General features: G+C 44.4%; 1 protein-coding gene across 2 annotated transcripts in view; it reads left to right on the top strand.

Moving 5' to 3' along the window:
• Positions 1-8275: 8275 nt before the first annotated feature.
• LOC121277479 (E3 ubiquitin-protein ligase MARCHF3) overlaps positions 8276-27517 on the top strand; it is a 99223-nt gene continuing 79981 nt past the window's right edge. For both annotated transcript variants that reach the window (XM_041187017.1, XM_041187018.1), the window contains exon 1: positions 8276-8558. The gene's annotated coding sequence lies outside the window, so the exon portion shown is untranslated. The remainder of the gene's footprint in view (positions 8559-27517) is intronic.

Below are 27517 nucleotides of genomic sequence, written 5' to 3'. Positions count from 1 at the left end.
CTGGAATGATACTAGAACTGAGGTGTTATAATTATCAAAAAGATTGAGCAGGTTGGGATTCTTCTCTCTGGAAGAGAGAAAATTAAGAAGTGACCTGATGGAAACCTTTAAGATTATGAAAAGGTTTGCTAGGATAAACATAGACAAGGTGTTGCCACTTGCAAAGGGGATCAGAATTGGGGAGCATAAATATACAATAGTCACTAATAGTTCCAAAAGGGATTCTTCACCTGGAAAACAGTTAGAATGTGGGACTTGCCGCCACATCGAGTCATTGAGGAAACCTGCATAGATGGAAATAAGGGGAAATTTGATTAATACATGAGAGAGAAAGGAATAGATGAAGTTAGGTGAAGAGGGATAGTGAGAGACTCATGTGGAGCATAAACACTAGCATGGACCTGTTGGACTAAATGGCCTCTTTCTGTATGGTAAATATTATGTAGGATTATGTAAGGAATACAATATGATGACATCAGCGATGACATTCTTTAGATACGAGGACAGAATTGGAAAACAGGTTCATTTTATCAGAGCAGAGAGGATTAATAAGAAAAATAATAAGACGTTTTCAAAACTATGAAGTTTAGATATGGTAAATAGGAAAACACCCCTACATCCCAGTTGTTTTAAAAGTTTTTAAGTCAACCAGGCCCCACCTCTTGCACCAACTCACACCCACCCAAATCTCCATGCCTACTCCATGACCCCCATGGTCCTTCCATATGGGAACTGTATCAACAGAGGCAGATGCCCAAACATCTTTTTCTCCAAATGGGCTCATTTTGAATGCTTCACTGAGCTCCAAGATTCGCAAATGGATTGGGTCAGTAGGCGTTCTGTTTTGACAGGTGGAAGTGGAGTGTTAGCTTTGATTAATTGACACCTTTATAAGGTTAAAGTAAGTTATTCTTTCTTTGTTCTGTTTCGTCAATGCCTGTATGTTTATTTGCACAGATTAAGAGGTAAGAAGCGACAGAAAGCTTCTGTTATTGATATTATGAATGGCTCTGTCTGACTGACAGTTTTGTAGGGTTGTAAGAACAGCAGTTTGTTTCAAAGCATATTCCCGAATGGGTGTTCTTTTCCTCAGCATTGCAGGACTTGCCATTGTTTTTATATGGCCCATTGGTTCTGCACATCGTACATACTGGGTGACAGGATCTGGGGGGATATGAAAGATATGGAGTACATAGAGGTGGCATAGTGGCATGGAAGGGGCTTGGGAAACATGGGGGGCATTGGTAAGACCTAATAAAGTTATCTTTCAAAAGGTTTCCAGATCCAGGCAATGGGTTCATGACTCCTCTGACAGACATGAGCTGTAAGTCATTGAGAAGCTGGCCTAATTGCATGAAAACTCCAGGGCTTTATTGGATGCCTACCCCCACAATGGAGCCGGCTAGGTCATGAGTGCAGGGTACAGGCTCATACCCACACCCTCATCCGCACTGCTGAAAATTGCCAGAGTCAGGAATGAGAGTGGGAATCCCAGAATTGAGTCTTGCCTGCCATTTTTAAAAGCTTCCAGAGTTGGCTCGATTCCATGAAAATCTGGGCCATGGAGTCAGTTGCATTCTGCAAGTATTATCTGAGATAGTATTTGTGTCATAACATATAAGAAAGGATATTATGTGCTACATTTAGTTGGATTTAAGTTTGAAACTTGCAGCAGAATGCAGCTAATACACAAAACATATTTTTGACCAAACAAATTCCATAAAAAATCCCATGCATTTAGACAAATATTGAGGGTTCACTGGAACACATCATTGTGATTCCAGCCATTCTGGATTCAGGTCCAGGAATCCATTTGAGAAAGGATCCTGCCACATGCTTTGATCCCCCACTCAAGGACAAGGCAATATACTGCCATATGCCTGTATAGTTCTTGCTATTCACAACAAGGAGATGTTAACATAACATAAGAAATAGGTGCAGAAGTAGGACATTTGGCCCCTCAAGTCTGTCCTGCCATTCAATAAGATCGTGGCTGATCTGCCCCAGGCCTCAACTCCTCTTTTGTGCCAGATCCTCATAGCCCTCAACTCCCCGATATTTCAAAAATCTATCGGCTTTCAGTGATCTAGCCTCCACAACTCTCTGAGGTAGAGAATTCCAGATATTCACTACTTTCTGAGAGAAGAAATTCCTTTGCATCTCAGTTTTAAATGAGCATCCTCTTACTCTGTAACTTTGTCCCCCAGTTCAAGATTCCCCCACTAGCAGAAACATTCTCAACATCTATCTTGTCAAGGTCCCTCAGAATCTTATACGTGTCAATAAGTTCACTCTCATTCTTCTAAACTCTAATGAATAAAGGCCTGACCTGTTTAGCTGTTCTTGATAAGTCAACCCCTTCATCCCAGGAGTCAGCCTAGCGAATCTTTTTTGAACTGCCTCCAATGCCAGTATATCCTTTCTTAAATACGGGGACCAAAACTGCCGCTGGATCGTCTGTCCACATTGGCGGGAAAGCACACCAACGTATTTCACAACAGCACATGAAAGGCGTGCACTTGGCGGCCTGCACTTTGATGGGAACTTGGAGGTGAATACACAGCAACATTGTGCACCACTCGCCAGGTTGGACTTCAAGCTTCAGAGGTGTTGGGAGGTCGGGGTTGAGGGCAGCCCTGCCATTGAGGCGACTGGTGGCGGGGTTGGGGCAAGGACAGCCCTGCCGTTGAGGCGACTTGTGCGGGAGCGGGTTGCAAGGCCCTGCCATTGAATATAGCGCACAAGCATTTGGGGTGGGGGGGTGGAATGCGCAAGGGAAGCGGCCACACATGAGGGAAACCTGTATAAAGTGACCATTGCTCTGCAACTGGGACAGTTCAGGCGCAGCCACATTGATATGATTGGGGTTGGGCTCCTAGCTTATCTGCCCAATTAAGCAATGCAGACACATCAAAGTATAACCAAGTGCTCCAGAGCTTCCCCCCCCACTACACCCCCCAACACCGCCGCCCCACCCCCCCCCACAACCCCACCCCGCCCCCCCACCCGCCCCCCACCCCCACACCCCCACCACAACCACCCCAGCACAGACTACAAATTCATGAGCATTTAAGTGGATTGCGGAACAGTTGGACAACTGTGCATGTTGTACAATCTCCTTGACAAAACTGGTCATGGAGCAGTCACCGCTGGAGGTGCTCACAGCCCCTTGCAATGTCAGCATCCCAGTTTGGACCAGTCTCCCCCATGGTGCAAGACAACAGGGCAGACTTGCAGTGCATTAAACTCTGGCAATCCAAGTGGTGGTCAGCACTCTCAGGGAAGCTTTAAGGGGCTGCCACACTTAACTAGGACAGGTTCTTAGTACACCCATGCTAACCAGCGTCTCTCTCTTTTATCCTGCAGGAGGAGTACCTCAGGATCATGGAGCCTGGTGAACTAGCTGTAGGCCTGATGGCCCACAGAGCATGAAAATGGTTGAGGAGACAGTGAATGAGGCTTAGGGCTGTGCAGAGACAGGAGCAACAACCCCTGGAAGAAGGGGTGGCTGGGGCTCCAGCACATGCCGCCCAAGAGCCACAGCGAGCCATTTCAGGCCGATGCCTAGCGACACCCAGGGTCTATAGACACCGCCTGTCATTCCTGTAGGTAACTGAGAACCAGTGTTGCCGAACACTGCAAATGTCTAGAGAACTGGTCACTCACACCTGGCACCTGCTGCAGGATTTGGCGCCACAGGGATATAGAGGGCTAGTGGCTGTGAAAGTGACCGCAGTGCTCAATTTCTATACCAGTGGCTCCATTCAGGAGTCCACAGGTGACCTCTGTGGGACCTCACAATCCGCCACCCACAAATGTATCCACGAGGTCACGGATGCCATCTTTGCTAAGACACGCACCTTTGTGCATTTTGCCTGGGACCAGGACATCCAGGATGCAAGAGTGATTGGATTCGTGCAGATTTCAGGTTTCCCACAGGTGCAGAGTGCGATCGACTTATCTCATGTGACATTCAGATCTCCATTGCAACACACAGTGGACTACATCAACTGCAAGAGCTTCCATTTGCTGAATTGCTGAAGTGCAGCTGGTGTGCGATCACCAGAAACGCATCCTGCAGGTGTGCGCACGGTTTCCAGGGAGTGTGCACAATGCCTACATCCTGAGTCGCTCGCAGATCCCTGGAGTCTTCCAGGGTCTACAGAAGCTGCAGGTATAGTTCCTTGGGGACGAGGGCTCCCCGCAGAGGCCGTGGCTAATGACACCCGTGCAGTGGCCTCAGACTGTAGCAGAGCAACGCAATAATGAGACTCTTGCAGCAGCTCAAAACTTGGTGCAGCAGACCATCGGGATGCTGAAAATGAGATTCTGGTGCCTGGACCGGTCTGGTGGAGCCCTGCAATACAGTCCACAGAGTGTGTCACGCATCATCATCACCTGTTGCGCCTTTTACAACTTGGTGCTCCACCAGGGAGATGAGTTGATTGAGGAGGAGATGGAGGAGCTGCGTGTCTCATCCAATGTGGAGGACGCTGACGGGGATGAGGGTGAGGAGGTCCTTGGAGTAGACGATGACAGGGATGAGGCTCTCGCACTGGCTAGACGAGGAAAGCATGCTCGGGACGCCCTCATAGCTGCCAGATTTGTGGAGGATGATGATGACATGCTGTGAGGTGCCCCATAGATCCTCACATCGCAGCTGTGAATGTTTGACTCCAGTCTGGCTTATGGCAGTGCCAATACCCTCTGTGAGAATGCTCCTGTCATGGAGACACAGTGGAGGCCGTAATATTCACTTGATTGCAGGAGGATGATGATGACATGCAGTAAGGGTACTCCATAAATGTTCACATAGCCTCTGAGAATATTTGACTCCTGCCTGGCCAAGAGCAGATCACTTGCGCAGCCATGAAACCTTTGAAGCATATGATCCTTTGTCCACCTTCAGCATCTGGGCCCTTCAGGAGCACAGCATCAGTGGTCACAGATGCTGATGTGATGAGGGCCAGCCCCACCTTAAAGGTGTTGAGAGAACATTGAGAGAATGAGAGAACTCTATGGCACCAGCCCACTACATTCTGGCAGCAATGACAAGCACCATCGAGGTGCAGTCATCAGTAATGTTTCCAGGGAGTGTGAGGCTGGACCATCACTGTGGTCTGAAGGCTGCACAAAGCACAGGGAAGAGACCCTGGACTAAGACACCTGCCTTTATCCTGTGCAGAAAGGTTTCACATCTGAGTGACAAGAACACTGCTCATCAGAACAATGAGCCGTAGGCAGAGAGACATTCTTGGGAGTTGATTGACAATAGGGAACAGCATGTACAAGTGATTAACACCCATGCCCATGCTGTGCAACAAATTCTTCTTAACATTCCTAACCCTGCCGTTATGTCTTGTTGCTCCCTATACATCCACAGCAGAGGTAGAGTCAGCCAGCTGACTGCTATGCTTGTTCTGTTGAAGGGTCACGAGGACTCGAAACGTCAAATCTTTTCTTCTCCGCCGATGCTGCCAGACCTGCTGAGTTTTTCCAGGTAATTCTGTTTTTGTTTTGGATTTCCAGCATCCGCAGTTTTTTGTTTTTACTGCTACGCCTTGTCTGTGATGACCTCTGGAAGGCTGAGAATTGAGCGCCCCGGGCTGTTTTCGGGCTGAGAATTGAGCGCCCCGGGCTGTTTTCGGGCTGAGAATTGAGCGCCCCGGGCTGTTTTCGGGCTGAGAATTGAGCGCCCCGGGCTGTTTTCGGGCTGAGAATTGAGCACCCCGGGCTGTTTTCGGGCTGAGAATTGAGCGCCCCGGGCTGTTTTCGGGCTGAGAATTGAGCGCCCCGGGCTGTTTTCGGACTGAGAATTGAGCGCCCCGGGCTGTTTTCGGGGTACTGCTGTGTGGCAGTGGCACCCTCCTCAGCCTGTGCAGCTGGAGCTGCTGAGGTCACAGAAAGAGGGGAGTCTGATGGGCCAGACTCTCTCAGGGTCACTTGGATGGTTGGGCCCTGAGTGTGCAAACCTGCTGATCCTCCTCCCTATGGGTGCCCGGGGGCCCCAGGCTGACTCCTTGAGAAGCACAGGTAGCTGAAGTGAGACCAAGCTGCTCGGCACCCCTCTCACGTACACACTGCTGGAGGCCAACTATGGCATTAACGATGGGGTTGAGCCCACACAGCACTGCAGGAGCAAGGTACTGGACCAAGGTCTCCCTGGCAGTCGCCATCCTGTCTGTGTTGACTTCGGTGTGTTGACATGCCAATGCTATCACTTCAGAGTGAAGGTGGATAGACTCCTCCATCTGCGGAGTGCAGCGGACATTTCATCCTGTCTGTGTTGACTTCGGTGTGTTGACATGCCGACGCTATCACTTCAGAGTGAAGGTGGATGGACTCCTCCATCTGAGGAGTGCAGCAGACATCCCTTCCTGATGTTCCCGAGCTTGCCTTTGCAGCTCCAGCAACTATGACATGACCGAGTCCAGGGCTCCTCATCTGACTCAGACTCAGCAAAGTTCTGGCCTCCAGCAGTCCCGAGTGCCAGAAACCTGAGAAATCCCTGCCTCTACCTGCTGTGGATCAGAAAGTGTGATGTGATCATCAGATTGTCATCCTGGGGCTATTCTAAAGCTAGGTCCCACCAGGTGTGTGTCTCTGCGCTGGTGGAGGGTGTGGGTGAGCGCTGTGATGGGACATCAGGGATGGTGCCTCCAGATTTCTCTTCAGAGGTTTCTTGGGCACTTGATTGGAGGCCCTGGGTCGTGGACTCCATCAGCTGTTTTGCAGATGTGCCTGCGAAAGCAAGGGGAGATAATTGGTGCATGGCAGTGGCCTGTGAAACAGGACACATCACTCACAGCATGGTTGTCTGATGGATGTTGCACAGCTGGACCCTCACTTGGTAGAGCAGCGCTGACCTCACCATCAGCTCAGGACCGGTCCAGACCCTCGCCAGCCAGCTGAATGGCTCTATTTTGAAAGTCCATGAGGACTTTGATTTTGGGCATCCTGCCACCAGTCTGCGACCTCTCTCTTGTTGTGTGCCAGCTTTTCCTGCATGAATAGAGATGGGGAGAGTGTAAGCAGGATGCCTGCCAGGCCAGATGATAAGTATACCTGGCCTGTGTGGGTGGTGAGTGATCCCATCGACGGGATGAGGACAGTGAAGGTTTGTGTGAAATTGTGAATGGTGATGTCCCTTTCACTGGCAGTGAGTGAGATCCCTGTGAGTATGTGATGGTTTGTGAGTGTGTGAGTTGGGAGCAATGAGAAGAGTGACTTAACCTGGTGAAACAAAGGATATCATCCATCCTCTTGCGACATTGGGTGGCTGTCCTCTTTTGAAAGGTGTTGGCACTGACCACCTATGCCTCCCAAGCTGGGTTACTGCTGTTGCTGCCCATCCTGCAGCCAAAACGGGGGTAGAGGACAACCCGGTGGGCTTCCATGGCATCCAAAAGTTGCTTGAGAGATGCGCTGCTGAACCTGGGGGGCTGCAGTCTTCTTCAGTTCATGCCACACAAGTGTCAGGCAATGACCATCTCCAACAAGACAGAATCCAGCCATCACCCCTTGATGTTCAATGGCATTACCATCACCGAATCCCCCACTATCAACATCCTGGGGGTTACCATTGACCAAAAACTGAACTGGACCAGCCATATAAATACCGTGGCTACAAGAGCAGGTCAGAGGCTAGGAATAGTGCAATGTGTAACTCACCTCGTGACTCCCCAAAGCCTGTCCATCACCTACAAGGCACAAGTCAGGAGTGTGATGGAATACTCCCTACTTGCCTGGACGAGTGCAGCTCCCACAACACTCAAAAAGCTGGTTACCATCCAGGACAAAGCAGCCCGCTTGATTGGCACCCCATCCACAAACATTCAGTCCCTCCACCACCGACAAACAGTAGCAGCAGTGTGTACCATCTACAAGATGCACTGCAGGAATTCACCAAGGCTCCTTAGACAGCACCTTCCAAACCCACGACCACTACCACCTAGAAGGACAAGGGCAGCAGATAGGTGGGAATGCGACCACCTGGAGGTTCTCCTCCAAGTAACTTACCATCCTGATTTGGAAATATATCACCGTTCCTACACTGTCGCTGGGTCAAAATCCTGGTCGCCCGAGCTTTGCAAGCCTGTCACAGGGAGGCGCGCTCTGCTTTGTGTCTGAGCTGCTGAGTTCAAGTCCCGCCCCTGGCGCCGCTGATGATTGGGAGTGGGAGCGGGAGCGGGCGCGGGGTCTCCGCCCCCCCCCCCCCCCCCCCCCCCCGCGTCCTAAATTCCGCCGTCCCGAGTGACTGGAGCGGCTGTCAATCCCAGCCACGGCCCTGAGGTTCCGCGGCTCTCAGCTGACAGACACTCCGGGAAAACTGTTTCTGGGAGCGGCAGGGGTGGAGGCGACAGAATACTGGTCCCGCTGGCGGAATAGCGGCTTTCCTCTTTATGAGCGAAAAGCATTGAATGTTAAGCTCACTATTGCGAAAGTTCCTTCCTTCACCCCCCCCCCCCAACACTCCACCCCTCATCATTGAAGCCAAGGGGGAAAAGACAGACTCGACTCGTGCAGCTCAAGAAGTAAAAAAAAGCCTAAATGAATCGGTGAGTTTTCATTTTCTGGTGACATTTGAGGTTTTGATCTATTTAACCGGCTCCAGCCATGAAGTTTTAATGCGGATTAGTTGTCATTAACACGAAGGGTTGGTTGCAGGAGATCCTAGATATTTTCATTTGGGCTGCTGAAGGCTGGAAACTTGGTTGTCATCGTTCAAAAATAGAGTTCAGTCCGTGTGTCACCACAAAAGGGTAACGATAGCTGCAATCTTGAACTTCTTCCTGTCTCTGCCTTAGGCTGCTCTCTGGCTATGAACTTTACGAGTAGTGCCTTTCCAAAACAGGATTCTCTTCACCGAACAGCCCCCTTGTCCCATCAGAAGGATACAGTGAAAAGAGACCACATCTCATGTTTTTCTTATGACATTCGGCTGTAGTATGCATCGCCAGCCAGCTGTTTAATTCATGTATAAGCGAACCTGGTGTGAATGCGAGAGGCAACAGACTTTTTTTTTAAAAAAGCACATGAATTCTTTACAACCATCAGTATGTAATACGTTTTTATTTGCAATACATATAGATTTGTGTATATTCACAATTGTTAAGGGCGCAAAAACTCCATTTGGGAAAAGAGATTCACTGGAGCATTATAAAACTGAAGAAGAGTCATACAGACTCAAAACCTTAACGCTGTTACTCTCTGCACGGATGCTGTCAGACCTGCTGAGTTTTTTTTCCAGCATTTTCTGTTTTTATTTAAAACTCCATTCGGTCCTGGATTATATTGGTTGGGGTAAAGTCATTCCTTTTATCTTTGTTTCCTCGCCCCCCGCAAAAAAAAGACATCTTGAGCATCCTCATTTTGGGTAGGTGTCTATTGTAGACAAACGTTCAGAGCAAGAAAACGCCTTTCGCATGTCAAAGAAGAATCTGATTTGGCATGTTGAGGTATGTGATTAGTGAGAGCGACATTTGACATGTGTTTGTTTGCTGATACCCGCTGCAATAGAAAAATTACCAGCAACACAACTCTGGTATAAAAACCACAGGAACAATTGACATTAAAATGAATGATATCAAGTCTCCAAGTACTGTTAAGGTATTTGAAGCACGAGTTAGCTAAAGTTGGCTTTCTTCAGAATTTGCATTGATTATTGATTGATGTTTGTTGCAAGTCCGTGATCCCATTTATGAATTGGGTTGAGGCGGTACCACAAAGTTTTAGTGAAGTCATTCAAACCCAATGGATATCTTTTTCTGGGACACGCGCCTTTTGTTTTCTCCCCTCCCTTTTTCACCTGTCTGGAAGGTACTGCCTTCTAGCTGGGAATGGTTCCATCATGCAGGTCATCTTCTGGTGCCTTGCGTGGGTATGCTGTTCACTTTGTACCTCTTTCGAGTACAAGCCCGTTTCCATCTGTTTAAGATTAAGTTACATTGTTTCATAGTTTGCCATTGTGAGATTTGAACTCTTGATCTTGGGGTGGAAATATGGTACTCAATTAGCACATAGCAAGGTCCCACAAAGAGTAATCATATGAATTACTAGTTAATCTGTTATTTCAATGGTGTTAGTTAAAGGATCATTTTGACCAGGAGATTGGGACAACTCCCTTGCTTTTTGAATTATGGCATGGTGTGTTTTGTATCCACCTGAGAGGGCAGATTGGGCTTCCAGTTAATAGCAAAACTGCATCTGTGACAGTGCAGCACTCACTTAGTACTGCATCAATTTAAGTGATGTAAAAGATTAACAAATGGACCAGTATAATCTTCCAATTCCATGGAACTTCCTTAGTGCTGCACCAATTTTGACTAAATAAAAGATCAAACAGCAACTTAATAGTGCCTTTAATGTAATGAAATGTTCCAAGGTTCTTCACTGAAGCATTATAAAACTGAACCACATGAGACATTAGGTCAGATGTCCAAAAGTTTGGTCAAATAGATATGTTTTAAGGAGTGTTTTAAAGAAGGAAAGTGAGGTTGAAAGACGGAGAGGTGTAGGGAGGGAATTCCAGAGCTTGGGGCCTAGGCAACTGAAGGCATCGGCACCAATGGTGGAGCAATTACGATTGGGAATACCCCAAGTCCAGTGGCAAGTGGAACACATATCTTGGAGGATTGTGGGTTGGAAGACATTGGAGGTAGGAAGGGGAAAGACCAAACAAGAATTAGAATTTAAAATCAAGGCGTTGCTTGACCAGAAGCCAATGTAGGTCAGCTAGGGTGTTAGGGGAATGGGACTTGCTGCAAGTTAAGAAACTGGCAGCAGAGTTTGGATGACCTCAAGTTTACTGAGGGTAGAATCTGGAAGAGCAGCCAGGAGCACACTGGAATAGTCAAGCTAGAGGGACTGAAGACATGGATGATGGTTCCAGCAGCAGGTGAGCTAAAATGGGTGAAATTGGATGTAGTTACAGAGGTAGAAATAGGGGTCTTAATGATGGCATGAATATAAGGTCAGGAGCTTGTCTTGGGATCAAATGTGATACCAAGGTTGAAAACAGACTGACAACAGTCTGAAATTAAGCCAGAGTGTGATGAAGTCGGTAGCTAGGGAATGGAGTTTAAAGTGGGGACTGAGAACAATGGCTTCAGTCTTCTCAATATTTAATTGGAGGAAATTTCTGCTCATCCAGTACAGGAAGTCAGATGAGCAGTTCTAATAATTTAATAACAGTGAAGGAGTCAAGAAAGGTGGTGGTGTGGTAGAGCTGGGTGTCATCACAGTACGTGTGAGAACTAATGCTGATGTCGCCAAGGGGCAGCTTGTAGTTGGGAAATAGGAGGGGTCAAAATTAAATTCTTTGGGGACACCATAGATAATGGAGCAGGAAGGGAAGCCATTCTCTGACTATGATTAGATAGATAACAATGGAATCAAGTAAGACCAGTCGCACCCAGATGGATGACAGTGGAGAGGCATTGGATGGTGTGATCGACTTTGGCAAAAGCTGCAGACAGGTCAAGAAGGGCAGTGGAGAATGGGAAGGGGTGTTGATATCTTTTGTGACTTCGATAAGAGTCCCCTTGGTACTGTGGCAGGGCAGAAACCTGATTGGGGGGATTGAAACGTGGAGCTCTGGAAAAGACGGGAACGGGTTTGGGAGGTGATAACACAGGACTTTGGAGAGGAAAGGAGGTTCGAGATGGGATGGTAATTTGCAAAGACAAAGGGCCCAAGGCTTCTTTTTGAAGAGTGGGGTGAGAATGGCAGATTTAAAGGAGAGGGGGACAATGCCTGAAGAGAGAACACCGTGTACAATATTGGCTGACATGGGGACCAGGAGGTGAAGCTGGGTAATTTAGTGGAAATAGGATCAAGGGAACAGGACATGGGTCATGTGGGCAAGATGAGCTCTGAGGGCATGAGGGGAGTAGCAACACAGACACATATGATCTTCCCACTCTATGGCGCTGTGCACCAGTGTGATGTGTCTCGGCACTGCTACTGATATTGGAATTGAAAGAAAATATTTTAATGCCATTAAATTTTTCTATTGAAATGCTATTTTACTCAAAGCTTTACTTAATGTAAATGTGTTGAAATACTGCAGGTATGATCTAACCTATAATCTTAATAAAAGATTACTATTGAGGTATATTGGAATGGCCATTGTGTGTAGACTGCCCTTAACTGCCAACAATTCAATCTGCAGGGTTATTCACCAGTCTTACGGTATTTTGCAGTTTAAAAAAAAAACAGTGCTACTAATTATGGTCCCTACCTACTGCAAAGAAAAATATGTTCATTGTTGGCAAGAATATTCCACCTTCATTATCTGTCATACGTTTAAAAAGAAACAAGGGGTGCAAAGCATAAACAACTTTCTGCCTTAACAGACTGCTTAAAATATCCATGATCACCAAGATTTCGGTGTTAATCTTATCGAAGATAGTTGTAAAGCATCTAAAGGAGTCTGAAGGGGAAAATGTTTTTTTTTAAGAAGGCAATCAATAAGCTACTTCATGTTTGTGTATTGTTTCATGTTCAAAAAAATCTAGCAGTATTGCCCTAATAAAACCAGAAAATGCTGGAAAAACTCAAGGTCCGGCAGCATCTGCGGAGAGAGAAAGAGTTGACGTTTCAGATCCCTAATCCTGTTTGAATCAACATCTTCTTTGTGATTTGTACTTTGACCAAAGGCTAAAATGTTATCAGTATTATAGGCAAGCATGTGGTTGAATCTGTTTTAGCATCTTGCTGCTTGGTCCAGACATGTATGTCCAGACATGTTGTTTCAGCATTTGATTCAAAATCTGGTATTAGATAAGTTTCCCTTGTTGGGAAAAGGTTACATTATTGTCTTGCAACATGCCTTGATGTATGACTGTAAAAGTTGCTCTCCCTCAATTTCATAATAATCAACTGCCTATTGGAGGCCTATTTGTCAGAGATTCAAGAGAGTCTTGGGAATCATAGTTCATCTTGCTTCAGTTCGGCTTTATAAAAATAGTGCAAAAAAGAAATAAAACGTTTTCTCTCTTTATATGTGCACGACTGAAGGAGTGCTCTATTATTGGACACATTGTCATTGGTGGAAAACTTTAACGACATTCCTTGTTCAAGGGGATGTAAAGGATCTCAAAACCCCATGAGGAAATGATCAGAGAGTTCTGATCAATATTCCCACCTCAACCAACGCGATTTAAATTCTGATTAACTGCTCTTTGTGAGATCTTACTGTGTGCAAATGTGGACCATGTTTGTCTGCAAAAAAAAAAAAAAATTCATTGGATGTGAAGTGAGGATGCGGTGAGTTACTGCATAAAATTAAGTTTTTCTTGTATGGGTAAAGTACCTCAAATCCAGCTGTCTGAAAACTGGACATTTTTTTTAAGTGGGCCATACAAGAATTTTAAGTGCTATTAAATGAATGAGAAAACTTACCTACTTGTTCGGGGAGTTGCTGCATTGGCACGGTGGCATGGCGAGCAGTTATCCACTTTGCACACCTGTAGTTTCTCACACTGAGTGGTCACAGCGACCATTGACCCCACCTGACCCAGCTCTCAAAAGTTTGGGGATTTACATTTCTCTGCACAACTTCCATCTTAAGTGTTTCGCTAGTGTTCCAGTGATCTGAAGTGAACAGTGTTTAAACTATGGCCTTACCAGAACACTATCCAGCTTCAATGTAGTTGCCTTAGACTGAGATTTGATCACTGTCGATCTTTATTTAATTATACTACAGGCACTGTGAAATGCCTCAGGATCTTTTTCCAAAAACCAGAAACATCCAAAATCTGGGACGGTCTCAGTCCTGGAGTTGCCGGTTTTGAGACACTCAAGCCCACAATATAATTTATGAAACATAAATCAAGAGTTTACGACTCTAACTTGCAAGGAGCACAATTGAGTTATCAGATCGTTTACCACAAGTGGACTACATATCCTATACAATGATTTCTCCATATTGTTTGTATCATATTTTGTGAGAGAATTTAAATGTGAATATGTTCATGGAAACTTTTGGCAGGCAAAGTAAATTACTTGTTCTTGCACAGAAGTGGCAAGATATTGGTTTGTACTCAATTCTTCCTGCGGAGTTCAGTCTCCACTCTGAGGGAAAACTACAGGGTAAATGCACCTGAATTGCTGTAGGATATATCCTGCTGGCCAATGTGAATGGTGTAGATATAGGCAGAAGCCTGGAAGCAGGTGGCCGCTCACTTACTTGATTCAGCAGGAGATGTAAAAGACACTAATGTAAGTAAGTGAGTTGGGGATTTTGTATTTGAGTGATTTCACCCATCTCTTCCCCACCACCCCCCCCCCCTCCCCCACCCCCCGCCTTCCCAAAACATGAGCAAATGTGCATATTAATAAAACTATAATTTTAAATTATTAAACATTCACATTTATGTGGAAAACCTATTTTATCAGGGTCACTCTTTTATTCCAGAGTGAAGTCTGCTGTTTCTAGAAAAAGTAGATGGTGAACTTATGAAAAGTAATTAAACCTCTTTTAATGTAAGGAAGCAAGTAATATTTGCAGCTGGTGAGTGGAAGGTCTGTTTGCCATTTCCTACTTGAATTTTCTATGTTTCAGACCAGAAGCTCCAGCCGGGCAGTGCCTCATTTATACAGCTTTTCCCCAATTAGTAATCTTCCACCCAGGAGGGAGGTCTACAAGTACATGCTTACAGGCTTGCCTCCTCACCATAAAGTTGTAAATGCTTTTACAACATGGCTTCAGGTTAAGTTTTTTTTTAAAAAAAAGTGCTGGAAATTTAATGAAATTCTGAGCACTTTTAAAAATGGATTTGGCACTACAATGGAGTTGTATTCCGTTCATCATCAACTCTAACTTGTATGAGACTGGGTTCCCAGGAGTCAGATTCTGAACCTTCCCTATATTACACCTCAACCTCAACATGCTGTAAAGCAGAAACTGCTTCACAGGGACACTAGGCGTTGTAATACAAATAAACCATAAGGTGCACATGTGTTGCAAGATTTGTGCTTACATGATTATAGTACTTTTCATACATTGTATTTTTGCCAAGTGGCAGTTAAACATTGAGAGATTGAGATGGTGACATGAGCTGCCTGTGCAGATTCTTCTCAATTGCAAGATTGACTCTTGAATTTATGGTGTCTAACGTGTATAATCTGGAATTTTGAAGCGGATGTGACTGTTTGCCAAGATGTTTTTGTGAAGAGCAGTTGCCAAGGCAACAAGTAGTTGTTTCTTGTGATTTGAACTGAAATGAGGGGGTTTTACTGTATTTACTTTGTTTTGTTGACAACAGAAATTCCATGGATGTGATGTATTCAGGTTTTAGATATTACCATGGTATGAAGGTACAGAATGGGGGCAAGCTTCTGAAGTGAATTTAAAACTGGCTAAGTTGAAGAATGGCTCTCAATGGAGCTGCGTTAACATGGCATTGATCTTAGCTTTAGAAGGCGGGTTGGTAAATAAGGAGACTAGTGAAGGAAGATTAACAGGAAGGATATAAACTGAATGGCCATTGCCTACCGGGCACAACAAAGGGCTAACTTAGAAACGTAGAAAATAGGAGCAGGAGTAGGCCATTTGGCCCTTTGAGCCTGCTCTGCCATTCATTATGATCATGGCTGATCATCCAACTCAATAGCCTGCTCCCACTTTCTCCCCATATTCTTTGATCCCTTTCACCCCAGGAGCTATATCCAACTCCCTCTTGAAAACATACAATGTTTTGGCCTCAACTATTTTCTGTGGTAGTGAATTCCACAGGCTCACCACTCTCTGGGTGAAGAAATTTCTCCTCATCCCAATCCTAAATGATCTACCCTGTATCCTCAGACTGTGACACCTGGTTCTGGACTTCCCCCACCATCGAGAACATCCTTCCAGCATCTACCCCGTCCAGTCCTGTTAGAATTTTATAGGTTTCTATAAGATTCCCCTCCCCCCTCATTCTTCTGAACTCCAGCAAATATAATCCTAACCGACTCAATCTCTCCTCATCTGTCAGTCCTGCCATCCCAGGAATCAGTCTGGTAAACCTTTGCTGCACTCCCTCTATAGCACGAACATCCTTCCTCAGATAAGGAGACCAAAACTGCACACAATATTCCAGGTGTGGTCTCACCAAGGCCCTGTATAATTGCAGCAAGACATCCCTGTTCCTGTACTCGAATCCTCTCGCTATGAGGGCCAACATACCATTTACCTTCTTTACCGCCTGCTGCATCTGCATGCTTACCTTCAACGACTGGTGTACGAGGACATCCAGGTCTCGTTGCACATTCCCCTCTTTCAACTTATAGCCATTCAGATAATCTGCCTTCCTGTTTTTGCTACCAAAGTGGATAACCTCACATTTATCCACGTTATATTGCATCTGCCATGCATTTGCCCACTCACTCAGCTTGTCCAAATCACCCTGAAGCACCTCCTCACAACTCACCCTCCCACCCAGTTTTGTGTCATCTGCACATTTGGAGATATTACATTTAGCTCCCTCATCTAAATTGTTAATATATCTTGTGAATAGCTGGGCTCCCAGCACTAATCCCTATGGTACCCCGCTATTCATTGCCTGCCATTCGGAAAAAGACCCGTTTATTCCTACTCTTTGTTTCCTGTCAGCTAACCAGATTTCTATCCATCTCCATACACTACCCCCAATCCCATGCACTTTAATTTTACATGCTAATCTCTAATGTGGAACTTTGTCGAAAGCCTTCTGAAAGCCCAAATAAACCACATCCACTGACACCCCCTCATCAACTCTACTAGTTACATTCTCAAAAAAATTCGAGTAGATTTGTCAAGCATGATTTCCCTTTCGTAAATCCATGCTGACTCTGTCCGATTCTGCCACTGTTTTCCACGTGCTCAGCTTATTAAATCTTTTATAATGGACTCTAGAATTTTCCCCACTACTGACATCAGGCTGACTGGTCTATAATTCCCTGTTTTCTCTCTGCCTCCCTTTTTTAAATAGTGGGGTTATATTAGCTACCCTCCAATCTGTAGGAGCTGTTCCAGAGTCTATAGAATCTCGGAAGATGACCACCAATGCATCCACTATTTCTAGGGCCACTTCCTTAAGTACTCTGGGCTGTAGATTATCAGGCCCTGGGGATTTATCGGCCTTCAATCCCATCAATTTCTCCAACACCATTTCCCTACTAATACTGATTTCTTTCAGTTCCTCACTCTCTCTAAACCCTGTGTTCCCCAACATTTCTGGTATGTTATTTGTGTCCTCCTTTGTGAAGACAGAACCAAAGTATGTATTTAGTTGGTCAGCCATTTCTTTATTCCCCATTATAAATTCTCCTGTTTCAGACAGTGAGGGGCCTACATTTGTCTTTACCAATGTTTTTCTCTTCACATACCTATAAAAACTTTCACAGTCAGTTTTTATGTTCCCCGCAAGCTTACTCTTGTACTCTATTTTCCCTTTCTTAATCAATCCCTTGGTCCTCCTTTACTGAATTCTAAAGTGCTCCCAATCCTCAGGTCTGTTGTTGTTTCTGGCCAATTTGTATGCCACTTCCTTGGATCTAATACAATTTCTAATTTCCCTTTAAGCCATGGTTTGGCCACCTTTCCTGTTTTACTTTTGTGCCAGACAAGAATAAACAATTGTTGCAGTTCACCTATGCGCTCTTTGAACGTTTGCCATCGCCTTTCCACCGTCATCCCTTTAAGTAACGTTTCCCAATCCATCATAGCCAACTCGCGCCTCAGACCACCATAGTTTCCTTTATTAAGATTCAGGACCCTAGTCTCAGAATCAACTATGTCATTCTCCATCTTGATGAAGAATTCTGTCATATTATGGTCGTTCATCCCCAAGGGGCCTCACGCAACTAGATTGCCAATTATTCCTTTCTCATTACTCAATACCCAGCCTAGGATGGCCTGTTCTCTAGTTTGTTCCTCAATGTATTGGCCAAGTAAACCATCCCATATACACTCCAGAAATTCCTCCTCCATGGTATTGTTAATAATTTGATTTGCCCAATCTATATGCAGATTAAAGTCACCCATAATTACAGATGTTCCTTTATTGCGTGCGTCTCTGATTTCCTGTTTAATGCCATTCCCAACATCATCACTACAGTTTGAGGGTCTATATACAACTCCCACTAAAGTTTTTTGCCCCTTAGTGTTTCTCAGCTCTACCCATACAGATTCCACATCATCGGAGCTAATAGCTTTCCTCACAATTGCATTAATTTCCTCTTTAACCAGCAAAGCAACAACACCACTTTTTCCTTTTTGTCTGTCCTTCCTAAATACTGAATACCCCTGGATGTTCAGTTCCCATCCCTGGTCACCCTGCAGCCATGTCTCCATAATCCCGACTATATCTTACCTGTTTACATCAATTTACAGGGTTAATTTGTCCAATTTATTGCGAATGCTCCTCGCATTAAGACACAAAGCCTTAAAGCTTGGCTTTTTAACATTACTTGTCCCATTCCCACTCTTTTTCACTGAGGCCCTGTTTGATTCTTGCCCTTGATTTCTCTGCCCATCACTTTTTTCTTATTCCCCTTTCTGTCTTGTGTTCTTGTCCTTGATTCCCCCTCCTCTGACTCCTTGCATAGGTTCCCATCCCCCTGCCACTTTAGTTTAAACCCTCCCCAGCCACTCTAGCAAATATTCCCCCTAGGACATCAGTCCCGATCCTGCCCAGGTGTAACCTGTCCAGTTTGTGCTGGTCCCACCTCCTCCAGAACCTGTCCCAATGTCCCAGGAATCTGAAACCCTCCCCCTCACAACATCTCTTCAGCCACGTATTCATCCATTATATCCTGCTATTTCTACTCTGACTAGCACGTGGCACTGGTAGTAATCCTGAGATCACTACCTTTGAGGTCCTATTTTTCAACTTACTTTCTAACTCCCCATGTTCTGCTTTTAGGACCTCATCCTTTTTTTTAAACTTATGTTGTTTGTACCAATGTGTACCACGACCACTGGTTGTTCTCCCTCCCCCTTCAGAATGTCCTGTAGCCGCTCTGAGACATCCTTGACCCTAGCACCGGAGAGGCAATGTACCACCCTGGAGTCTCATATGCAGCCACAGAAACGCCTATCTATTCCCCTTGCAATTGAATCCCCTATAACTATTGCATTCCCACACTTTTCACTCCTCCCCTGTGCAACAGAACCAACTGTGAGGCAACAAATTTGGCTGTTGCTGCTTTCCCCTGAGAGGCCATTCCCCTCAACAGTATCCAAAGTGGTATATCTGTTTTGCAGGGCAATAGCTACAGGAGATTCCTGCACTGTCTGCCTAGTCCTCTTGCTCTGCCTGGTGGTCACCCATTCCCTTCCTGCCTGTGGACTCTTAGCCTGCGGTGTGACCACCTCTCTATATGTGCTATCCACGATACTCTCTGCTTCATGGTAGCTCCACAGTTCCCCAGCCGCCATTCCAGCTCCGAAACCCAGCTTCCAGAAGCTGCAGCTGGAGACACTTCCCACACACATGCTGGCCCCGGACACTGGAAATGTTCCCGGCTTCCCACATAGAGCAGGAGGAGCACACCACAGCTTTGAACTTTTCTGCCATGACTTACCCCCTTTAAATTAAATTAAATCTTTTGGAAGATACTTAGTATTAAATAATATTAATTACTCTTTCTCCTAATTACTCTTTGCCCTAAGGGACATTGGTGAATAGTGCACTTTTACCCATAGCATAATGTGGACAGCAGTAAGGAAAACAAATCAGATCTTGTACCCATAGGTAGAGAGAGAGTGCGCTCAGGAGGTAATAATGATTCTGTACAAAGCACTGATATAGCCATGTATAACGTTAAATCTAATTGACTTAACAGTGCAAGGTTAGCCAGGCATTGAAGTAAATGGCAACCACATTGGTATTTAGCTGAGAGATCTAAGCTATGAGGGTGTGGTGGAAGAGGCTGCAATCATTTACGCTAACGCAAAGGCTCAGTATTAATATTATTCAAGATTGTCAAAGGAATAGAAAATTTGAATCCTGATAATATGTTTGAAATTACCACAAATTCTACACCTAAGGACGAGGGTCTATTTTAAACCCCCACCCCCCCCCCCCCCATCTCTCAGAAACCTGGCAGGTGATCAGGTAAAATGGAGTGGTGACTTACAACTTTTTCCTGCCTTAGTTTAGCTAACTGCAATTTAAAATTGCATGCGGCAAAGTCATTTACCTCTAACCAATAAGGTCTTCTTTGACTATGTAGATTAGGTCCTTGGGGTGTCAATTTGAGGCCTGAGCGACAGGGAAGCCACCATTACTCTGTCAGGCAAAATTGCTGAGAACATCAGCCAAGAACAAAATTGTGGAGCTCCTGCAGACTCCCCTCCAAAAGAAAAACCTTGAATCTTCCCTGCTCCATATTTCTGCCTCTGACGGGATTCTCCTCCTGGAGTAGTTGCCTTATACTGGAGATTGTTCTCCAGACCCCCTGGTGGCAGCCCTTGCAGTCCAATTTTAATGGCTGGGCAGTCACTTTTCAGCCATTTTGTTTGAGGAATCAGCAGGCGGCATTTCAATGAGGTCTGTCCATTAACATTGGCTGAGCTTCCCTGTTACAACTCCTGGTCTCCTCACTTTGCTGCCTGTCTGTCTGGCAATTGATTCTTGGTTCTTGCTCTACTACAGGGAAAGGAGCTAGCTGTTTGGTGACTATCTGGTAAGTGGGTTAGTTCTATTCTATTTCTAAGGTTTAAAATAGTACACAATTTGGTGGTAAAGCTAATCAAATTTATAAGAAAGCAACATTAAATAAGTGATTAAGTAATTATTTAAATCATATTTAGGATGGCAGGGCAGGTGATGTGTCAAGGCTGCAGCATGTGGGAGGTCCTGGGTAACATTGTGATCCAGGACAAACACATCTGCAGTAAGTGTTTGCAGCTTGAGGAACTTCAGCTCAGAGTCATTGAGCTGGAGGCTGAGCTGCAGACACTGTGACACATCAGGGAGGGGGAAAGTTACCTAGATGCTCTATACCAGGAGGCAGTCACACCACTTCAAATAGGGTCTTCTGATTTGATCAGTGGTCAGGGATAGGAGGGTGTGACTGTGAGTGAGGCAGATAAGGGGACCCAGAAGACAGGAGTGTGAGCGTCTGCATTTGTCCAACAGGTTTGAGGTTTTCTCAGCTTGTTTGAGAGAGGGGGCTGCAGGGCAGATGAGCAAACTGACCATGGCACTGGTACAGGAAGCCATCCAAGTGGGGGAAGCAAAAAGGAATTTAGTGGTAGTAGGGCCAGTATAGTAAGGGGCATTGACACTGTTCTCTGTAGTAAAGAGCAAGAGTTCAGATGGCTTTGTTGCCTGCCCGGTGACAGGGTTTGGGACATCTGCTCAGGGCTGGAGAGGAACTTGCAGTGGAAGGGGAAGATCCAGTGGCTGTGGTCCATGTAGGTACCAACGACGTAGGGGGGGATGAGGAAGGAGGCTCTGCATAGTCAGTATGAGGAGTTAGGCACCATATTAAGCAGAACCTCAAAGGTAATAATCCACAAATTATTACCTGAGCTATGTGCAAATTGGCATAGGACAAATAAGAGTAGAGAAATAAATGTGTGGTTCAAAGACTGGTGTGGGAGAAGTGGGTTCTGGTTTGTGGGGCACTGGCACCAGTATTGGGGAAAGTGGGATCTGTACCGGTGGGACGGTAAACACGTGAACCGTGCTGGGGCTGGTATCCTCGCAAGCCACCTAACTAGGGAAGTAGAGAGGGTTTTAAACGGAATAGGGGGACAAGGGATCAAATTTGGGAAGAAGTGGTAAACCAAAGAGTAGAGACAAGGCAAAAGAGACAGGTATTAATGTGGGAAATGATAAACAAACTGTGACAGGACGGGACAAAGAGCAAAAATCTAAGAGTAACTCAGTTGATAAGGGTAGACGCTACAAAAATAATAGAAGGACAAAACTAAAGTGTTTGTCTCTAAACGCACATAGCATTCGAAACAAAACAGATGAATTGAGCACAAATAAAAATAATTAAGTACGAACTGAAAGCCATCACAGAGATATGACTACAGGATGACATAGTTTGGGACCTGAATATTGAAGAGTACGTGACATTTAGGAATGACGGGAAGTTAAGAAAAGTTGGAGAGGTAGCTCTGTTAATTAATGATGGTATTTGCACATTAGAAAGGGATGACTTAAGTTCAGGAAACCAGAATGTAGAAGCAGTTTGAGTTGAGGTGAGGAGCGATAAAGGCAAGAAGTCATTTGTGGGAGTGGTGTACAGGCTTCCTAATTGTAACTACACAGTAGGACAGAGTATAAAATAAGAGATAATGGCAGTTTGCCAGAAAGGTACAGCAATAATCTTGGGAGATTTTAATCTACATATAGACTGGAAAAATCAGATGGGCAAAGGTAGTGTAGATGAGAAGTTCATTGCATTTTCTGGATAGTTGCTTAGAACAGCACGTTTTGTAGCCAACCAGAGAGCAGGCTGTACTAGACCTGGTACTGAGCAACGAGATAAGATTAATCTCCTAGTGAAGGCAACCCTCGGTTGCAGCGATCGTAATATGATGGAATGTTACATTCGATATGATGAAGAAGCGAGTGAGTCCAAGACTAGTATTTTAAACTTAAATAAAGGCAATTATGAAGGCATCAAAGCTAGCTAAAGTGAACTGGAAAATGAGGTTAAGGAGTATGTCAATAGAAGTTCAGTGGCAGATATTTATAGGGCTATTTCAGGATACACAGAATATATACATTCCAATGAGAGAGGAAAAATTCCAAGGAGAGGGCCCACCATCTAAAAAAGTTAAAGATAGTACCAGCTTAAAGAAAAAGCATATAATTATGCAAAGATGGGTGGCAGGTCAGAAGATTGGAAAGAATATAAAGAACAGCAAAGAATGACAGAAAGATTAATAAGGAGGGAAAAATTAGAGTATGAGAGATAGCTGGCTGATAATATAAAGAAGGATAGTAAGAGCTTCTATAGATATTTTAAATAAGAAAAGAGTTAACAAAGTGACTGTTGGTCCTATAGATTGTGTCTGAGGAATTGATAATGGAAAGTAGGGAGATGGCAGATGAATTAAACGGGTACTATGCTTCGGTTTTCACTGTAGAGGACACAAGTAACATCCCGGAAATAGCTGTAAATCAGGAAATGGGAGGGAGGCACTCAGGAAAATTGCAATCACCAAGGAAGTGGCATTGAGCAAATTGTTGGGGCTCCAGGCTGACAAATTCCCAGGTCTTGAAAGAAGTGGCTAGTGAGATAGTTGATGCACTGGTTTTAATTTTCCAAAATTCCCTGGATTCAGGGAAGGTTCCATTAGGCTGGAAAATAGCAAATATAATTCCTTTATTCAAAAAGGGAGGGAGACAGAATGCAACAGGCCACTTGGCCTAACATCTATCATAGGGAAAATGTTATTAAAGATGTTATAGCAGGGAACTTAGTAAAATTCAAGGCAATCAGGCAGAGTCAACATGGTTTTGTAAAAGGGAAATCATGTTTAACCAATTTATTTGAGTTCTTTGAAAAAGTCACATGTGCTATGGATAAAGGGGAACCAGTGGATATACTGTACTTAGATTTCCAGAAGGCATTTGATAAAGTGCCACATGAAAGGTTATTGCAGAAAATAAAAGCTCATGGTGTAGGGGGCTAATGTATCGGCATGGATAGAAGATTGGCTAGCTAACAGTAAGCAGAAAATTGGCATAAATGCCAACTCTGATTGGCAAGATGTGACAATTGGTGTGCCACAGGGATCAGTGCTGGGGCCTCAACTTTTTACAATTTACGTAAATGACTTGTCTGAAGGGACCGGAGGAAAGGTGGCTAACTTTGCTGACGACACAAAGACAGGTAGGAAGGTAAATTGTGAAGAGGACATAAGGAGGCTACATAGGTTAAGTGAGTGGGCAAAGATCTGGCAAATGGAGTATCATGTGGGCAAATGTGAAATCGTTCATTTTGGCAGGAAGAATAAAAAAGCTTATTATCTAAATGGTGTGGGATTGCAGATCTTTGAGATTCAGAGGGATCTGAGAGTCCTAGTGCATGAATCACAAAGTTATTATGCAGGTATTTAGGAAAGCTATTAGAATTTTATAATTTGTTGTGAGGGGAATTGATTAGAAAAGTAGGGAGATTATGCTTCAGTTTTATAGGGCATTGGTGAGACCACACCTGGTGTATTATATACAGTACTGGTCTCCTTCTTTAAAGAAATATGTAAATGCGTTAGAAGCAATTCAGAGAAGGTTTACTGGACTAATACCAAAAATGGGCAGCTGGTCTTATGAGGAAAGGCTGAACAAGTTAGGCTTGTAGACACTGAAATTTAGAAGAGTAAGAGATGACATAATTGAAACCTTTAAGATCCTGAGGGGTCTTGACAGGGTGGATGTGGAAAGGATGTTTCCTCTTGTAGGAGAATCTAGAACTAGGGGTCCCTGTTTAAAAATAAGGGGTCACCCATTTAAGACAGAGACGAAGAGAAACTTTTTCTCTGAGGGTGAAAGACCGAGTCTTTGAAACTCTCTTCCTTTTAAAAGGCGGTGGAAGCAGAATCTTTGAATATTTTTAAGGCAGAGCTAAATAAGATTCTTGATTAACAAGGGGGGTGAAAGATTATCGGGGTAGGCAGCAATGTGGGGCTGAGGTTAAATTCAGATCAGCCATGATCTTATTGAATGGTAGAGCAGGCTCGAGGGGCCGAGTGGCCTACTGCTGCTCCGAGTTCGTATGAATTATAATTAAAGCCCATTGGGTTCAGGCAGAAGAGGGGAAGTACATGGGCAGTTTAGATTTCACTGCTTTGTAACGAATGTGTGGAATGGACTGCCCAGGGAGCCAATGGAGACAGAGCATCTTGAAAACTTATGGGGAGTGTGTGATTGTGAGGTATTCATTTTGGAACTGGGCATGTGGACTCTGTATCCTATTCTACACCTAGACTTCCAATTTTTAGTGGGATTAACAGAAAGTGTATGCAAACATGTAATCCATTACTTTTCTGAGCCAAAGATATTTTCACCATTGTAAGTGCGTGAGAATATATCGAAACAAGATTTTTTAGAACGAATCACAGAATTGTCACGGTGTGGAAGGAGGCCATTCGACCCGTCCTGTCTGCACCGGCTCTCTGAGCATCTTAACTTAGTGCCAATCTCCTGCCTTTTCCCCGTAACCCTGCACATTGTTTCTATTTAAATAATCATCCAATGCCCTCTTGAATGTCACAATTGAATCTGCCTCCACCACACTTCCAGGCAATACAAACCCCAACTAATCGCTGTGTGAAAAAGCTTTTTCTCACCTCACATTTTCTTCTTTTGAAAAACATTTCAAAACTGTGCCATCTGGCCCTTGATCTGTTTACGAGCGGGAACAGTTTCTCCCTATCTACTCTGTCCAGACCCCTCATGATTTTGAAAACTTCCATCAAGTCTCCTCTTAGCCTTATCCTCTCCAAGGAAAACAGTCCCAACTTCTCCAATCTCTCCTCATAACTGAAGTGTCTCATTCCTGGAACCATTCTTGTAAACTTCTTCTGCACTGTCTCCAATGCAATCACATCCTTTCTACCATGTGGCGCCCAGAGCTGTACACAATACTCCAGCTGAGGCCTAACCAGTGTCTTACATAAGCCCATCATAACCTCCCTGCTCTTGTACTCTATGCCCCTATTAATGAAGCCTAGAGTACTGTATGCTTTGGTAACAGCTCTCTCTACCTGTCCGACCACCTTTAATGACTTATGTACATATACACCCAGGTGTCTCTGCTCCTGCACACCCTTTGGAATAGTATCCTTTATTTTATACTGTTTCTCCATGTTCTTTGTACCAAAGCGTATCACCTCACACTTCTCCGCATTGAACTTCATCTGCCATCTCCACCAATGTTCTACACTGTCCTCCTCGCAGTTTACAATTCTCCCAAGTTTTGTGTTGTCTGCAAACTTTGAAATTGTCCCTTTACATGGAGAATGGTAAACAATTTAATATTGGGCTGTTCTTGGGTTACAACTAGTAATGTAATAATGCAACTGTTGTAATGTAAATGCAGTCAAAATCTAGAGTCCGAACCCAATCTGGCACTGCAGTGAGCAGAGTAAAATTCCTTAAAGGAACTTTTATCCATTTCATTCCAGAATCAATTTAAATATTAACAATCAACTTTGTCAGTGTAGCTGATGCTGATTGTGCTGGTTAGGGTTATCTGTTGTCAGCCCATCATGTTCCCTCCATTAAAGTGAATTGGTAGAAATTGTGCACTGACAAATGCAAGCAGAAATCCAAACTATTGTGTAAATTTGCCTAAATAGATGAGGTTCCATATAGTACCAAATGTTGCGCACCCTCAACTATGTTTTGAATAAATTGTGTGTTAAGTGATCAGGATTGTTCACAGTTTAATCCAGCCATTGTTTTTTTGGAGATTGATTGATTCCATTTCAGTAACAGTGCATTTTCAGTCTGTAGTGCCACAGGCCACTTGGGATGTGTTGTTAGAGAAATAGAATTTAAATAAATGAGTTTGGACTCATTCAACACTTGATATTTTGCTGTATCTGAAATTGTACATTTCACTATAAATAAATGTCCTTGTCCTTTTTCAAAAAAAATCTGTTGAAACCGCACTTCTTGAACATGAATCATTTTGAGGTGCTGTCTGTGGGAGAAACTGAACTAAGTTTTTAATCTAGGCTCATTTCCATTTCCCATTCATGCTTCCTGTCAGTATTCTTCCTGCTGAGCATTAATTGATCCCTCGTGAGATAAATAAACTGTTTAGTGGACCTCTACAAAAAGGAAACTGTTAAGAAACCAGAGTTTCCATTAGCTTACAGCTCCATTTTAAAAACTTCCTCTCTCAGTGAATGAATGAGATGCCCTAGCAAATTTTGGAAAGAAAGGGGAAAGGAAGCTGGAGAAGCTCCTCCAGTCAGTGTTTTGGCCTTCCATCTTTTCAACGAGTGCAGGTTTATTAGATGGAGCCACAAGCTAATGGAGATAGCTGTTGTAAGGAAGTGACCAGAGAATGAATGTACAACAATTCAAATGCTCCTTTAGTCTCGGAACCAGCCCAAATTAAATGCCACTTATTCCTTATTTAAAAACTTGCAATGAGAACTGCTTGACTTATGTTGGGATATGCAATGAGGAAGGTATGTGGTGCCATAGGGAGAGGGAAACATTCTTGAATCTTTTAAAGTCCATTTTGGGCGAGAGGATTTGCACTTAACTATTTGAATCAGATTATATGCCCCAGCATCTCTGTGCCAGTGCTGGCTCTTCAACTGGAACTGTCTTCTCATCCCATGTTAATGGAATTGTAGAATAAACCAGAAAGAAGCCATTCAGCCCATCAAGTCTGTACTGACTCTTTGTCAGTGCAAATTAAAACTAATCTCACTGCTCTCTCTCTATAGCTCTGCGTCTCCTTCAGCTTGGCTCGATTCACTGTACTGCCTACTTTGATTCAAAGATTGTGGATTCAAGCCATGCTCCAGGATTTGTGCGCAACAGAGAGTGCTGCACTCAAG

The sequence above is a fragment of the Carcharodon carcharias genome, chromosome 4, assembly GCF_017639515.1.
Source record: "Carcharodon carcharias isolate sCarCar2 chromosome 4, sCarCar2.pri, whole genome shotgun sequence".
NCBI classification, from domain to species: domain Eukaryota; kingdom Metazoa; phylum Chordata; class Chondrichthyes; order Lamniformes; family Lamnidae; genus Carcharodon; species Carcharodon carcharias.
This window is presented reverse-complemented; position numbering and strand designations above follow the sequence as displayed.